This window comes from Hemicordylus capensis, chromosome 4, assembly GCF_027244095.1.
Source record: "Hemicordylus capensis ecotype Gifberg chromosome 4, rHemCap1.1.pri, whole genome shotgun sequence".
NCBI lineage: Eukaryota > Metazoa > Chordata > Lepidosauria > Squamata > Cordylidae > Hemicordylus > Hemicordylus capensis.
In genome coordinates this window covers 241,761,940-241,776,948 of record NC_069660.1, presented here as the reverse complement: position 1 = coordinate 241,776,948, position 15,009 = coordinate 241,761,940, and the positions used below count along the sequence as shown (strand labels likewise).

At 41.6% G+C, this 15,009-nt stretch overlaps 1 protein-coding gene across 9 annotated transcripts in view; it reads right to left on the bottom strand.

The window, feature by feature from the left end:
• DLGAP1 (DLG associated protein 1) overlaps positions 1 to 15,009 on the bottom strand; it is a 575,006-nt gene that overhangs the window by 535,095 nt on the left and 24,902 nt on the right. The window contains exon 2 of one of the 9 annotated variants that reach the window (XM_053244136.1): positions 10,999 to 11,043. The exons of the other annotated variants lie outside the window; for them this stretch is intronic. The gene's annotated coding sequence lies outside the window, so the exon portion shown is untranslated. The remainder of the gene's footprint in view (positions 1 to 10,998; positions 11,044 to 15,009) is intronic. 9 annotated transcript variants of the gene reach the window in all.

Here is a 15,009-nt window from a genome sequence, read left to right as displayed (position 1 = left end):
TGCTAGTTTTCAGTTTTTCCAGACAGTTTAGATCATCATCTCTTGTCACTTCTATCTGACTCAGTTCTTTAGCCTCCATCCCCGAAAGTCCTGTTTCAGGGACAGGTATATGCTCAGTATCCTCTGCCATGAAGACAGACGCAAAGAACTCATTTAGCTTCTCGGCAACCTCCATATCCTCCTTAATAATCCTTTTCACTTCCTCATTGTATAATGGTCCAACTGCCTCCCTGGCAGGTTTCCTGCTTCTGATGTATTTAAAGAAGTTTTTGTTATTCCCCTTGATGCTTTTAGCTAAATGTTTCCCAAACTCTCTTTTCGCCTCCTTTATTGTCACCTTGCATTTCGTTTGTCAGAGTTTGTGTTCCTTTCTTTTCTCTTCATTTGGACAGGCCTTCCAATTTCGGAAGGAAGTCGTCCTTCTGGACTTAGTGGTACCTTTCCTCCTTTGGGGTATACAATCTAACTGGGCTTCTATTATTGTGGTTTTTGAGTACACTCCATGCATTTTGGAGTGAAGTGACTCTCCTGATTTTCCCTTTCAGCTTCCTTTTCACTATACTCCTCATTTGGGAGAAGTTTCCTCTTCTGAAATTCCAAGTGTCTGTGTTAGACTTCCTTGGTGATTCTCTTCCCGCATATATGCTGAATTTGATCACACTATGGTCACTGTTCCCTAAAGGGTCAATGACACTGACATCACGCACCAGGTCCTGGGTGCCACTCAGAATTAAGTCCAAGGTCACCTTCTCTCTGGTTGATTCCAAGACCAACTGTTCTAGGGCATAGTCATTCAGCATATCTAGAAATCTGACCACTTTGTCATGACCTGACTGTGAATTTACCCAGTCTATGTGTGGGTAATTGAAGTCACCCATTATTACTGCCGTGCCTTTCTTGAAGCCTTCCTGATTTCCAAATACAACTCCCAGTCACTGTCAGCGTTTTGATCCAGAGGGTGATAGCACATCCCCAGTAGCACATTTCCTTTCAGGCCTTGTATTGTCACCCACAGGGTTTATGTAGAGGACTCCAGTCCACCTAGTTTTTTCTGCCTTGTTATATTCTATCCCTTCTTTAACATGCAGTGCTACTCCACCTCCAAGGCACCCCTCCCTGTCCTTTCTATAGAGTTTATATCTAGAGATAACAGTGTCCCACTGGTTCTCATTGTTCCACCATGCTTCTGTTATGCCCACTATATCTATTTCTTTGTTAGCAACCAAACACTCCAGCCCATCTTGCCTTGGAGGCTTTTGGCATTGGCATATAAGCACCTATACTCTGAATCTCATTTTTGAATGGGCTGCTTCCGGGTATGCACTCATTTGAGAGGGAGGAAAGAAGCTGGAGGGAGCTCTCCCTCGCTCCAGTTCCTCCACGCAGCAGAAACTGCCTGCTTTAAGGTAAAATGGGGAAACTTCCTCCCCCACCACAACCCTCCCAGGCCCCACTACAGACACCCCATTCTGCTGTGCAGGTAGCAGCGGCATGTTAATGTACAAGGGGGAACTTGTCTCTCATCCTCTGCTCCGCGCAGCCACCACTGTGCAGCCTTCACTGGCTGCCCCCCATACAGCTGCTGCTGAGGCAATTGGGGGGCTTCATCCTCACTATGCCTACAGTTTTCTCTGCAGTGGGGAGTGGAAAATCCTTAGCCACCTACAGGTAGCAAAAGGCTTAATCTGCCCCTGATTTTATCATGTCAACCACCTTCTAAAAAATAAGTCACAGTGCTCCTTAAGTCAGTTTCCCTCCCCAACAGAACTTCCCAAGAGGTTTAGCCAACCATCCTCTTCTCCAAAACACAAAGTAATGGACTTCAGGATAACATATGAATCAAAAGAACCACTCTAAACAGACTCAGAGTCCTCAGCAGTGAGAATAAAGAGTAATATGTTTTACTTGTATGCATTAAGGTTGCCATATAGCTAGAATTTGATTTTCCTGACAATGAAGAGTCCCCAAAAGTCTGAGAATCTGCAAGAAAGTCAGCAAGATGTGTATGCTGTGGAAATAAATAGTAATAACTATACAGTGCTAAAAGTGCCTTATTCAGGTTCAATAAAGTAATTCAGTTTAGTGACCATAAGAAGATGACAGTATCACTTATATCAACAGATCCTATGACCACAAAACATTCCTGTCAACTGTTTTGGAAATATGCAGAAAAATGGTTAACAAATCCGCCATTTATACTCCCTGCCTAAATGTCCTACAAGTCAACAAGTATGATGCTGCTCAATGTCTTATCACCTTGATAAGGAAAATTGACCATGACACCTAACATATGGCCATTCTGTTGGAGAGAAAGGGCCAGACTATCAATACACTGCAACAGTGCTGCAGTAGGATCAGCCCTCTCACAGTACTGATGTTTAACAGTATTAATTTGGTAGTACAATCAGTTTCAGTATTAAGGATGTACAGAACTTGTTGCTTTATTTCTTCAGAGCTTTCTTCTTTCCTACCCCACAGTGTCTCAGCTATCCTTCCACGTAGTGTTTCTAATATCCAGAGTTACCATCTTTTCCCATCTCCCTTGTATGAGAGACATTAGCTCTCTTCCAAAGTTCAAGCAAAAAGGGAAAACTGTATTTGAATACAGCATCCTAAAACTATACCTGCAAGCCCCACCCCAGCTCAATAACAAATATGAAGTAAAATTGTCAACAGGTCGAAAACCTCCCGTCAAAAGATGAGGGCAAAGCTTCACCATTGCTCTGTGCACACAGTTCAAGGATGTAAAATATGTTGCACCTCTAATCACATCTACTTTTTCTTCTTAAGCACCACCAACAAAAATGTGAGCCTCTAGATATCAATAACATCTTCCCCTTCCTCCATGAAAGCAATTAAATTAAATAGAGTTGTACATAAGGAAGGCCTGAGATTCTTGTTGATAACAGAACTACAGTACAATATTACTGTCAGAAATAGAAGCTGGCACCTTACCATAGCATTCCTAAAAAAATCACTTTACGTAAGTCAAATATACTTGTGAATAACTTCCAATCGTTTCTGAAAATCCAACCTGTTCATTACTACATGCTGTGCAAAAACTTTCATAAGGTTATTCATTTACATTCCTAATTGTAACATACAATTAGAAGCCAGCATAGTGTGTGGTCATAGTGCTGGGTGAGGATAGGGGAGACCAGAGTTCAAAACCCAATTCAGCCACATAGCTCACTGGATGATTCTGGGCCAGTCACTTATCCCTAAGCCTAACCTAAATCTCAGGATTGTTATGGGGATAAACATAACCATGTACACTGTTCTGGGCTCCTTGGAGAAAGAGCAAGATATAAATGTAAAAACAAACAAACTTGGAATGTATACTGCCCCATAGCTTATTACATTGTAGGTCTTATGTGTCCAACATAATACATTAACAATTAGGCAGGAGTTACTTAATTTAGGATATGTAGGTGGTTTGTTTTTTTTAAAGCTAATACAAATCAATTTGTGGATATTACATTGATGAAATTCCTTGTTTTGAACTAATAGGTATGTATAATGTATAGCATATAGTATATAGTGCCTTTCTTGCACGTATTCCAAAGCAATTTACCAGGTTAAATAATCCCAATAAAAATCATATTGAACTATGAACAATACAAAATACAGAAGTCCCACCAGACATGGCTTGTTGACAATTCCCTCTGTGTACCAGGGAATTGAAGCAAGTCGTGATCTGCACCCAGCTCTGGAAAAGGATCCCTGAGATGCTCCATCTGCCTGCCTAGCTGCTGCCTTACTGCTCACAAGCTACGAGCCCTAACTCACTTGACGACATCCACCTAGAATTGGTAAATATGCTTTCTGCAGCCTCTCCAACTCCTTGATCTCCATCCAGCTGTCCTCTCCCTCCTTCTCTTTCCTGACAGCCCAGCCTGCCTGAGTTGATATCTCCCTTGTCTCCTCCTTCTTCCCCAAGTTTCCTCTGTGTCTCTGTCACTTCCCTTCCCTCCCTTAGAATGTTAGGATGGTAGTGGTTGCTGCTAGTGGTGTACATGGTTCGGTTCGGGGGCCATAGGGAAAGCTGCCGGACCGGTCCGGAGTTCCGGCGGTCCGGCAGGGCGGGGGGGGTGTCACTTTAAGGGGGGTGGTAGTACTTACCCCCCCCCGCCACCGCTCTTCCCCCTCCGGCGCTGGTGCATTTAAGAATCTTCTTGGGGCGGCAGAGTTCCTCCCTGCCGCCCCTTCCTCCGTCGTTGTCGGTCAATGCCTTCAATGCAGAAGAGCTGGCGGAGCGCATGCGCACTTCGCAGCGCGCGCGCGCGCTCGTCTCCACCGCGGGGGCACGCGTGCCGCCTATGTCACGCGGCGCGCACGTGCGCGGCGGAGACGAGCGCGCGCCCCGCAAAGGGCGCATGCGCTCCGCCAGCTCTTCTGCATTGAAGGCATTGACCGACAACGACGGGTGCAGGGGCGGCAGGGAGGAACTCTGCCGCCCCAAGAAGATTCTTAAATGCACCAGCGCCGGAGGGGGAAGAGCGGCGGCGGGGGGGGGAGTACTACCACCACCACCCTTAAAGTGACACCCCCGCAAGTGCCGACCACGCTGCGACCGGACCATGCACACCCCTAGTTGCTGCTAGCTGTAAAACCTTTTACATGCATTCAACACATAAGATAGCTATCATGCATATACTAAGATTGTTTTAGAATATGACTTGCCTTATGTTGTTAATAGTTTGACACAACAATGCCTTAAAATTGTATAAAGTCATGGAACTGGTCTTATGCCAACCTTTCCGCCAGTTTTGATCTGTGATTCTCATACTAAGAACACAGCTAGCCACTGGGTGGCAAGTGCAGCCAAGCTCCTTTTCACTCCGGTGTAGCTCCTGAGCATACGTAGAGTGCAAAAGATACTTTGGGGAACAACAATACACATGATAAAAGAATACACCAGGAGGAGAACTGATCTTGGGGTAGCAAGCACGAATTGTCCCCTTTACTAAGCAAGATGTGCCCTGGTTTGCATTTGAATGGAAGACTACATGTGAGCACTGTCAGATATTCCTCTTAAGGAAGGAGGCCACTCTGGGACAGCACCTGCATGCAGAAGGTTCCAAGTTCCTTCCCTGGAAGCTCCAAATAAAGCTGAGAGAGACTCCGTATATTGAGCTAGATAGACCAATAGGCGAACAATACTGAGCTAGATAGACCAATAATCTAACTAGGTATAAGTCAACTTCCTATGTTCCTAAATCACAACCAGTGCAGTTCTTTTTAAATGGGTGTAATATGCTCCTAGGGAACAGTTCCACAGAGAACCCTAGCCGCTTCATTTCGCATCAGCTGAAATGTTTGAATATTCTTGAAGGGCAGCTCCATAGGGTGAATTGCAGTAATCAAGCCATTACATAAGTAAGGCATGGATAAAGTGGCAAGATTTGTCACCCCTGGCCACCATTCCACCTGAGCATCCAAAAGTAGAGCTGGGTTCAGCAGTACTCTCAGACTGAGCACCTGCTCTTTCAAGGGAAATGCAACCCCATCAATCCTAGTCCTGATTGGCTCTAATACTTACCACCATCTTGTCTGGATTCAAACTCAGTTTACTAGTCCACATTCAGCTCATCACTGCCTCCAACCACTGATTCAGAACATCTCCTGCCTCCCTAGGACCAGAAAATAATGCAACCCAAATATTTAGAACAGTTTCTGCCTTGTACGCTGGGAAGAATTTCCATTACTTTATAGCAACTGTTATTTCAACTAGTAAGAGTGAAAAGAGCTAGAGAAGTTAAATCAATTTGTATTTTTATACAATACATATATTTTGAATGTTTTACAATACAATAACTTGCTCAGTCTTATTGTTCAGTTTGATCAGACAACATGCAATAGAGGTCACGCAGTCCTTTGATTTTTTTCCCCTTCTAGATTCAGTCTCCAGCTCATTTTCCTATGCAAATAGGAACGAACTAGTTACTTTTCTAATTCACACTCTTTTAACCATAAAGCTGTTAAGTAAATTGTTCCTGAATTTCATGTTTCTGAAGTACTGGGCACATTCTCCTCTCAATATATGAAGAGAGATGCATAAGACTCATTAAGGATAACCCTTCTTTTACTCAAATGAGAACGTAGCCCTAAGGGTCTGTGATTCATGCTTCATTATTCATCCCTGTTACTCTTCATTTCAAGATGTATTTATATATAGGCTTTAACTCAGAACCAATACAGATGCGATTTGAGAGATTTGCGATCAGATCTCCAAACATTCTTGTGTTTCACTTTGGAGCAGCTGTCAGGATGAGGTAGGGAGAATGGTTCTTGGCAATGTCATCTGACATTTTTCCTGCTCTAAATACCCACTCCCTAAAGTACAACTACTTTAAAGAGAAAAGGACAACTACCTCTGTAGCCATTATCTTTCCTTTTGTCTTTCATAAAGAAAACCCCTCCATTTTTTCAGTATACAATAAAGCAGCAATAGTTTTTGCATAGACATTTTTTAACAACACATTTTTTAACTCAGGATGTATGAAATGCTCACAACTGCTTAACATGGGGCAAGTCCATCGGAACCGGTTACTTCATTATACATTGCTTTCCACAAAACCTTTAGAACAGGGATAGGCAATGCATGGCTCTCCAGATGTTGCTGAACATTCACCCCCAGCCACAATTTATTATAGCTGGGGAGAAATGGAGTTGTAGTTCAGCAACATCTAGACAGCCACACCCTACCCCTGCTCTAGAAGATGAAATTCCCCTCACTTCAGTTAAGCATTACATTGGCAGCAACTTTAAGAGTTCCCTCTTAAACAGGATTTGAAACCTGGGAATCCAGCTAGCTAGAAAACTCCGAAGCTCTTCTCACAATCCGCGAGAAGTGCTTCTGTCAGGTCTGCGGGGAGAGTGGGCTCACTACTCAGCTCTCCCCACAGATGATCCTGCCCAGAGCCTTCGGCGGCCGGATCGGCCACCCACATGCTTGCCGGCTCTGTCATGGAGCCGGCAGGGGTTGCGGGGATCAGGGGCCAGCCGGCCACCGGAAGTCTCTGTTTAAGAGGGAGCTCAGGCAGTTTAAATATAATGGGCAGCACCCAGATGTATGTCTCACTCATGGAGGTACATTCTGCTCGTGTGAGTAGAGGTGACTTTCACCAATCCCTCCATCCAGCTGGTTCCCCCATGCTCCTCCCAAAATATGTACTTGAAGGTTGAAAGGATCCCTTAAGAAAATATGTGGAGGGGCAGTAGTGGAAAGAGTGATCAGCAGAACTCATACTTCCTCCTTGCACAAGCAGGACGTATTTCCACGAGAACAACATTAATCTGCATGCAGCCCTATGTATACAATTAATATTTATTCCAGTCCCTTTCAATGCTATAAGATACTATGTTTACTGGCCCTGGATGCTACCATTCATATATGCTTCACTCCCCTGTGCCACATCATAGTTCTTTATTTCAGTACCAGCCAGCAGTCTGAGGGGAGGTTTAATTAGGATCACAGGAAAAGTGCTCCCTCCAGTCTTAATACCACCCTTAATTAATATCAACCTTAGTACCCTAAAGGACTTTTAAAGCTGTTTAGGGAGCAGATTCCCTAACAATTCAAAGTAACCCAGAAAGATAAGTGAATATGGGTATGAGAATGTGCACCATGAGGTACACTTCTCTCCACTCCAACTTTTCACCTAAGTTTTACCACAAATGACCTGGAAGGATTGGTAAATACATCCCCAACCCATACTTTGATACAGGGTTAGATGAATAGATTCCTGGGCACCTAGCCCCAAATCTTAGTAGTCCGTGATATAGGGAAATCACACTACAGTGCTAGGCTGTTGAGTTCAGGGCTACATGAACTGGACGTTAGCCACAGAAGTTAGCAGTCTCTCACTACTGTGTTATTTACTACTACAACAAATATTTATTTTTATACCGCTCTTCAACCAAAGTTCACAATTCGGTTTACAAAGAAAAAAAATACATAAATAAGATGGTCCCCTGTCTCCAAAGGGGGCTCACAATCACAATCTAAAGAGAAACATAGGGCATATATCAGCAACAGCCAATGGAAAGAATCTGTGCTGGGGTTGGATAGGGCCAGTTGTTCTCCCCTTGCTAAATATAAGACAATCAACCATTTAAAAAGGTGTCTCTCTGCTCACTATTTTCCGGGGCTGCTGTTTATTTCCCTCACACACACACCACCCCCATTCTCAGAGAGTTTAATGCACACTGGACATTGCCAGAGATGTATTTCTGTGTCATCATAGTATATAGAATGTTTGTTGAAAAGCAGTATATAAATATTTGTAGTAATATTATATAAAAATGTTATAACATGATTAAGAATAGCTGTGGATAGACAGTAATGATATGTACATTCATACATGGTAATTGTTACTGTTCATATTGTCCCTTTCCCATAATATGTACAACACACCCAAAAGTGTACCCAGTATGAGGAATGCACTATGAACCACGTTTCCAGAGTATTTAGTTTTTAAATGATTCAGTAAGGGACCAAGGACTGTAAGAATTCAAAGTGCTAGGTTTTTTTAAATTATTATTATTTCCAGTCAAGGGTATATCCAGAAAATGCTGCAAAGAGGTGCTTGGAAAGCTGCAATTGACAGATACATTATCTAGTTGAAAATCCAGTGACAGGCAAAATACAGGGGACCAATGAAAATCAGTTCAATAATTGATTTTACACATTTTGATTTAGTATAGGACTCCTCTTTGTCAACAACACATTTCAGTATCTGTTACAACTGCAATACAAATTGCTAAAAGATTGGGGTTTTTTTTTAAGTAGTACCTTCTCAGAAGTTGTACAATCGCACAGGGTACCATGCTTGGCATTTGGGGGTTTGAAAACTGCACTCCCCCTGAAGTTACAAAGTTATTCTAGGTTCTGTGGTCTGGAAGAGTTGGAGCATCCACTCTAACCAATGGTACTACTTGGGAATAAGAAGTCCTACTTATAAGTAAATACTTTTACTCATAAGTTTAAAAAATCATGACTGGATGATAGTTAATATAGATCCATAAACACATGAGAACTTCACAGAAAATTCCAAGATTCCAAGTTGTTTAATAGATCAGTTTTATGCTTGGGTAGGTAGAAGAGTAGTTAACATTCACTGAAGTCCTCTTTTGCAGGGAGAAATTTTACCCCACTAAGGAAAACACACACAGTTGGTTTAAAAACAAACAAATTGCAAATAAATCTCCCCAAACACCAGAAGGCAGAAATCTTATTTTGGTTTGCTAATTAGAGTTAATACATTTCCAAATGTGTTCCTATTTACCTAAGGGCTTGGAAGTAAAGGCTTAGTTTCTAAGAGCTACTGGCATACTATAGTTCTCATTCCCCATATTTATACGTAAATCTTTATTATTTATGTGTTTCTACCTTAGCAAGCTCAACACCCTGTTTTGGCATGAGGATGGATGGGAGAGTGAGAGTAGAGCAGGATAGCCAAGCAGCTGGCAACATGTCTCCTTTAACATCACTTGGATTTAAGAACATAAGAACAGTCCTGCTGGATAAGGGCCAAGGCCCATATAATCCAGCATCCTGTTTCACAAAGTGGCCCACCAGATGCCTCTGGGGAGCCCACGAACAAGAGGAGAGGGCATGCCCTCTATCCTGCTGTTGCACCCCTGCAACTGGTATTGAAAGGCATTCTGAGGCTGGAGGTGGCCCACAGCTACCAGACTAGTAGCCATTGATAGACCTGTCCTCCATTAATTTGTCCAAGCCCCTTCTAAAGACATCCAAGCTGGTGGCCATCACCATATCCCACGGCATAGAAATCCATAGATTAATTATGCGCTGGGTGAAAAAGTACTTCCTCTTGTCAGTCCTAAAATTCTTGGCCTTCAGTTTCATGGGATGGCCCCTGGTTCTAGTGTTGTGAGAGAGGGAGAAAAAATTTATCTGTCCACTCTCTCCACACCATGCATAATTTTATACACGTCTATCATGTCTCCCCTTAGTTGCCCCCTTTCCAAAGTAAAGACCCCCAGATGCTGTAGCCTTGCTTCATAAGGAAGGTGCTCCAGGCCACAATCATCTCGGTTGCCCTCTTCTGCACCTTTTCCATTTCTACAATATACTTTTTAAAATACAGTGACCAAAACTGTACGCAGTACTCCAGATGTGGCCACATATATATAAGGACATAATAATATTAGCATTTTTATTTTCAATCCCCTTCCTAATGATCCCTAGCATGGAATTAGCCTTTTCACAGCTGCCACACACTGAGTCGACACTTTCAATGAGCTGTCCACCACAACCCCAAGGTGTCTCTCCTGGTCAGTCAGCTCAGATCCCATCAGCTCAGATCCCATTAGTGTATATTTGAAGTTGGGTTTTTTTGCCCCAATATGCACAACTTTACACTTGCTTACATTCAACCACATGCCATTTGGTCGACTACTCCCCAGTTTGGAGAAATCTTTTTGGAGTTCCTCACAATCTTTTGTGGATTTCACTACCCTACATCGTTTAGTGTCCTCTGCAAATTCGTCCACTTTGCTACTTACCCCAAATTCTAGATCATTTATGAACATCTTAAAGGGCACTGGTCCCAGTACCGATCCCTGGGGGACACCTCTTCCTACTTCCCTCCACTGTGAAAACTGTCCATTTATTCCTTCCTTCTGTTTCCTATCCTTCAACCAGTTACTGATCCAAACATGAACCTTTGATCAGCAGGATCAAAATTTAGAAGGGTTTATCATTAAGACACTTTTTTAAAGGAGGATTTTATCAAAGTCACTTTAAAATAGTCACTTTCTTTAAAAAATTAAACTTTTTTTGTTTAAAATAAGGGAAATGTCTAGATTGGCCTAAGCAGGCAGCTGAAAATAGATATCCCCACTGTGATGGAAATAAAAGTAATAAGAACAAGGATAAAAAGCCCATATACAGTTAGAAACATATACACGCACACACACAACTGGTTTAATAATGAGATATAGACCAAAGTATACAATATATAAACTTACGCTTGGCATGTGCTGCAGTGTCCTAGTTTAATAAGTCAGGATGTCCTGTGGTAAACAAAAGGAGGATAGGATAGGAGGGTGTGCATAGGCTCAGCTCACTTTCCCAATCAATAAATCATTGTTTGATGATCATGTTAATCAAGTCAATGTTTTTCTGAAACCTGCTGTTCAAAGAATCATCTATAACCTAATTATATTATCACTTTGACTTAAGCACTGAACTCTTCATTTACTTTTAGAACATTCAGAGAAAGAGAGAGCACACACACAATAAAGCAGCGCCACAACTATTAAGGAGAAGATAAAGAAAACTGTCAATCTGTAGCTCCACGGGGAAAGCAAGCCAGTCATGGAGGACAATACAATGAAAATTCTTGATGCCTTTTTTCTAAGATCTCTTCCCTGCCCCTGCCCACCTCCCCCCACCCCACCACACCCCCACACTGTGCTCTGTTCCACATTCTTATGAATGCCATGAAGAAAAACAACACATATTCATTAGAATTGTGCACAAATCAAGATTTGTGCAAAATTCAAAGGAGCAGTCCGGACACGTTTAAGAGCAGAGAGCAGGTCTGTACCTGCTCCTCTGCTGCAGCTTCCTGCTGAGGCATCGCACACACACCCAGCACCCCTTTTGTGGTGGCGGCATGCACATGACCTCCACACATGCACAGTGGCCATTTGCGTGGTCAGCAACCATGCAAGTAGCCGCCACACATGTGGAGACCAAGTAAATGCTTGCACTGCGTGAGGAGTGCCAAGGGGGCACAACTCTGCAGCAGGAAGCTGTGGCAAGAAGCAGAGGAGCCAGTTTACATTAAAATCAAGCACACATAATCAAACAATTAAAATAAAATTTAAACCAGATTAAAATTAAAACTAGATATCATTAAAAGCCAGGCTGAAAAGATGGGTCTTTAAGGCTCTCCTGAAGGCCTCCAAGGAAGATAATCCTCTTATACTCACAGGGAGCATGTTCCATAACCCAGGAGCAACAACTGAGAAGACAATTCCAGGTCGCCACCAGATGAAATGGTGACACCTGAAGATGGACCCCTCTTGATTATCTCAGTGAGTGGTGGAGATCTTGTAGAAAAAGGTGCTCTCTCAGATAACCCAGACCTAAGCCATTCAGGGATTTTAAAAAGGTAATAACCAGCACTTTGTATTTTGCCCACAAATATATCAGCAGCAAATGCAACTGTTTAAGAACAGGCATAATGTGGTCTTTCTGGGATACGCCAGAGACCAATCTGGCTGCTGCATTTTGAACTAACTGAAATTTCCAAATTACATACAAAAGCAGCCCTACATAAAGTGCATTGCAGTAGTCCAACCTGGAGGTTACCAGCTGGTGTACCACTGTTTTAAGGTCATTCTATACCTGAAAATTGTAACTGTGAGTTCCGCCCTGCAACCCACCATTTTTTACTCAATGTCTCTACCTAAGTTTTATTTCCTGGACCTCGATAAGCTACATTTGGCCACAAGAATTCTGATATACAAGAACTGTATTTGATATTATGTTTATATGATCAAAATATCCACAGGCCCTTAAAGTCAAAATATCCTGTCACAAGTATTAATGGGGGAAGCGGGGGGATCAAACTTATTTTAAAAATTTGCTTCAGACACTGTTATTTGTTAAATAACTATTATCTTAGTGGGACTTAGCAGAAATCATTAGACTTCCATTAAAATGGAACTTGAGAACATGACTTCCAATTTGATTTAGATGCCCCAGAGCAGATACCATTCAATAATATGGGAGTAGTGCACACATATCTGAAGGGAGAAGAGAGTGCTATGAATATAGAATTTCACAGTATTTAAAAAAACCTAGAACATCTCAAAACACTTGATCACTTATTATGCATTTCTATGTGCTCTAGGAGCAAGTGAATTGACAGGCTAATTAAAAATCAGAGATAAAGATAACTGAATTATTTAGTGTTTTATTTTGAGTTGAATACTTAGAGCTGATGTTAAAATGATAGCCTTTTTCATATAGTGCATTCTGCTCTAATTTAACTACTCTCTCAGTTAAACTGCATTACTGTGATTAGGTTCAAGTGCCTTTAAACCACTAAAAATATGCCTGCCTAAAGAGCAACAGACATTATGCAGTGGAACAAACAAAATATCCGATACTAGTAGAAAATGGCCACATAACAGTCATTTTATTCTTTGAACAGCAGATGCCTACACCATATCACAATCTGTTTTCAAAAATACTCAGGGTTTCAGCAGTTATTTATTATGAACCAGCTTGTTTACAAAAAATAAACACAGACCTGTTGGATAAGCTGAGCTGTTTTTTCATATCTCTGAATTGTGGTCTATATCCTGTACTGTGTTCCACACTGGGGCTATTCACACAATTATCAAAATGAAGATAAGAGCAATGAAGCCCAGGTTTGTAGGCTCATGAGAACCCAACAAAAACCCCTCCAACCCAGCTTGCTTAAATGGGGATAGCCCAGTTTCTGTACCCTGTTCTGTACCAAAGTAGGAGGGAAAGAGTTCCCTATCTCTATGTTTTGGTCACGTGGGTACATTCCCCTAATGCAGCAAGTTCTGGGAACCAGCAGCCATGATTGTAATAGAGCGCTGTAGCTCAGGGGCTAGTATCTGTGATCTTTGGTTACCAAAGTGCATATTCTTAGTAAAAGAATTGCAAACTTCAGCAACAGCATGAAATGCTGATGTCTAAAAATGTGCTTCTATTTCCACATTCTGGTTAAGATGCTGAGTAACTCAAAATATACAACACCACTGAAACAACTTTCCATGAACAGGACCACCAGAGCTCAGAAAATGTGTTGAATCTGGATTAGCTAACATATATTCAGCGAAGACCAGCCATGAAATGAGGAACTGGTTTACAGATAAGATACCACACAAAAGTCTGAGGACAGTTGCTCCCCACAAACGTTAAGACATCATTCATCAGGATCAAAGCATACTAAACAGGAGCTACCATTCAAGATGCTAGTAAATACCAGTACAAAATGTCTTTCTACAACTTTTTCAATAAAATGAATGAAACTGATGGTTGAAAGTAACATTGGAAATTAAGTGCCTGGGGAAAAAAAGAAGCAATGCAGTATTACAAGTACTGTGTGTTTTAAGTTATTGGTGCTTTCTGCTACCTTTGATCCAGGTTGTGGTACACTACTATCTATGACTGTACTTTATATTAAATAATGTGAGCTCTCAACAGACCATGAAAATATACTGAACTTGAGAATTTTAAAAAACACAGACAGTATAGTAAAACATTTACATGAGACTAAAACATACTCCAATATGATATCCATTTTTAAACAAATCATTTTCATATTTTATATCACATTCTGAACAATTGCTAATGCCTGCCTATACTAGATCATATTTTCTGCCTAGCAATGTTTTTAGTTCCTGCTAATTGGGCAAAAAGGCATCCATTAAAGTAATAGCTCTTACATTTAGCATGAGGAGGGCAACTGCTCCTATTCAGCACAGCAACTCTCCAGTGGCTGTTTATATAGATTCTGAGTCCTTTGGGGTCAGTAACCATTTTCATAGAACCTCTTGCTACACAAAATGCTATTGTCAGATTTTTTAAAAATGAAAATACAGGAGAAACTCAGTATTTGCATGGGTTCTGTTCTCAGCAAGTACCTAGGATACCAAAACCATGAATACAAGGCATTGGGGCAATGGAAATCTGGGGGTTGGAATCCCAAAGGGGAAAGCAGGGGGATAATAATATTAAACTTTGTTAGCCGCCCCATAAATTGTTCTCTGGGAGACTTACAACACAACTTTCAAAGATAAACACACAACACACATCAAATCCCAACATACTAAGAAAGGGGCAGGGGAGAATACAAATCAAATTAAGGTGTTTAAAAAAAAATCAGTTAAAATCAGATCAAAATTTTAAGAAGCCTGAATGAACAAAAAGGTCTTCACTTGGCATCTAAAAGAACAAAGTGATGAACCCAGGCGGAACCTCACTGGTGA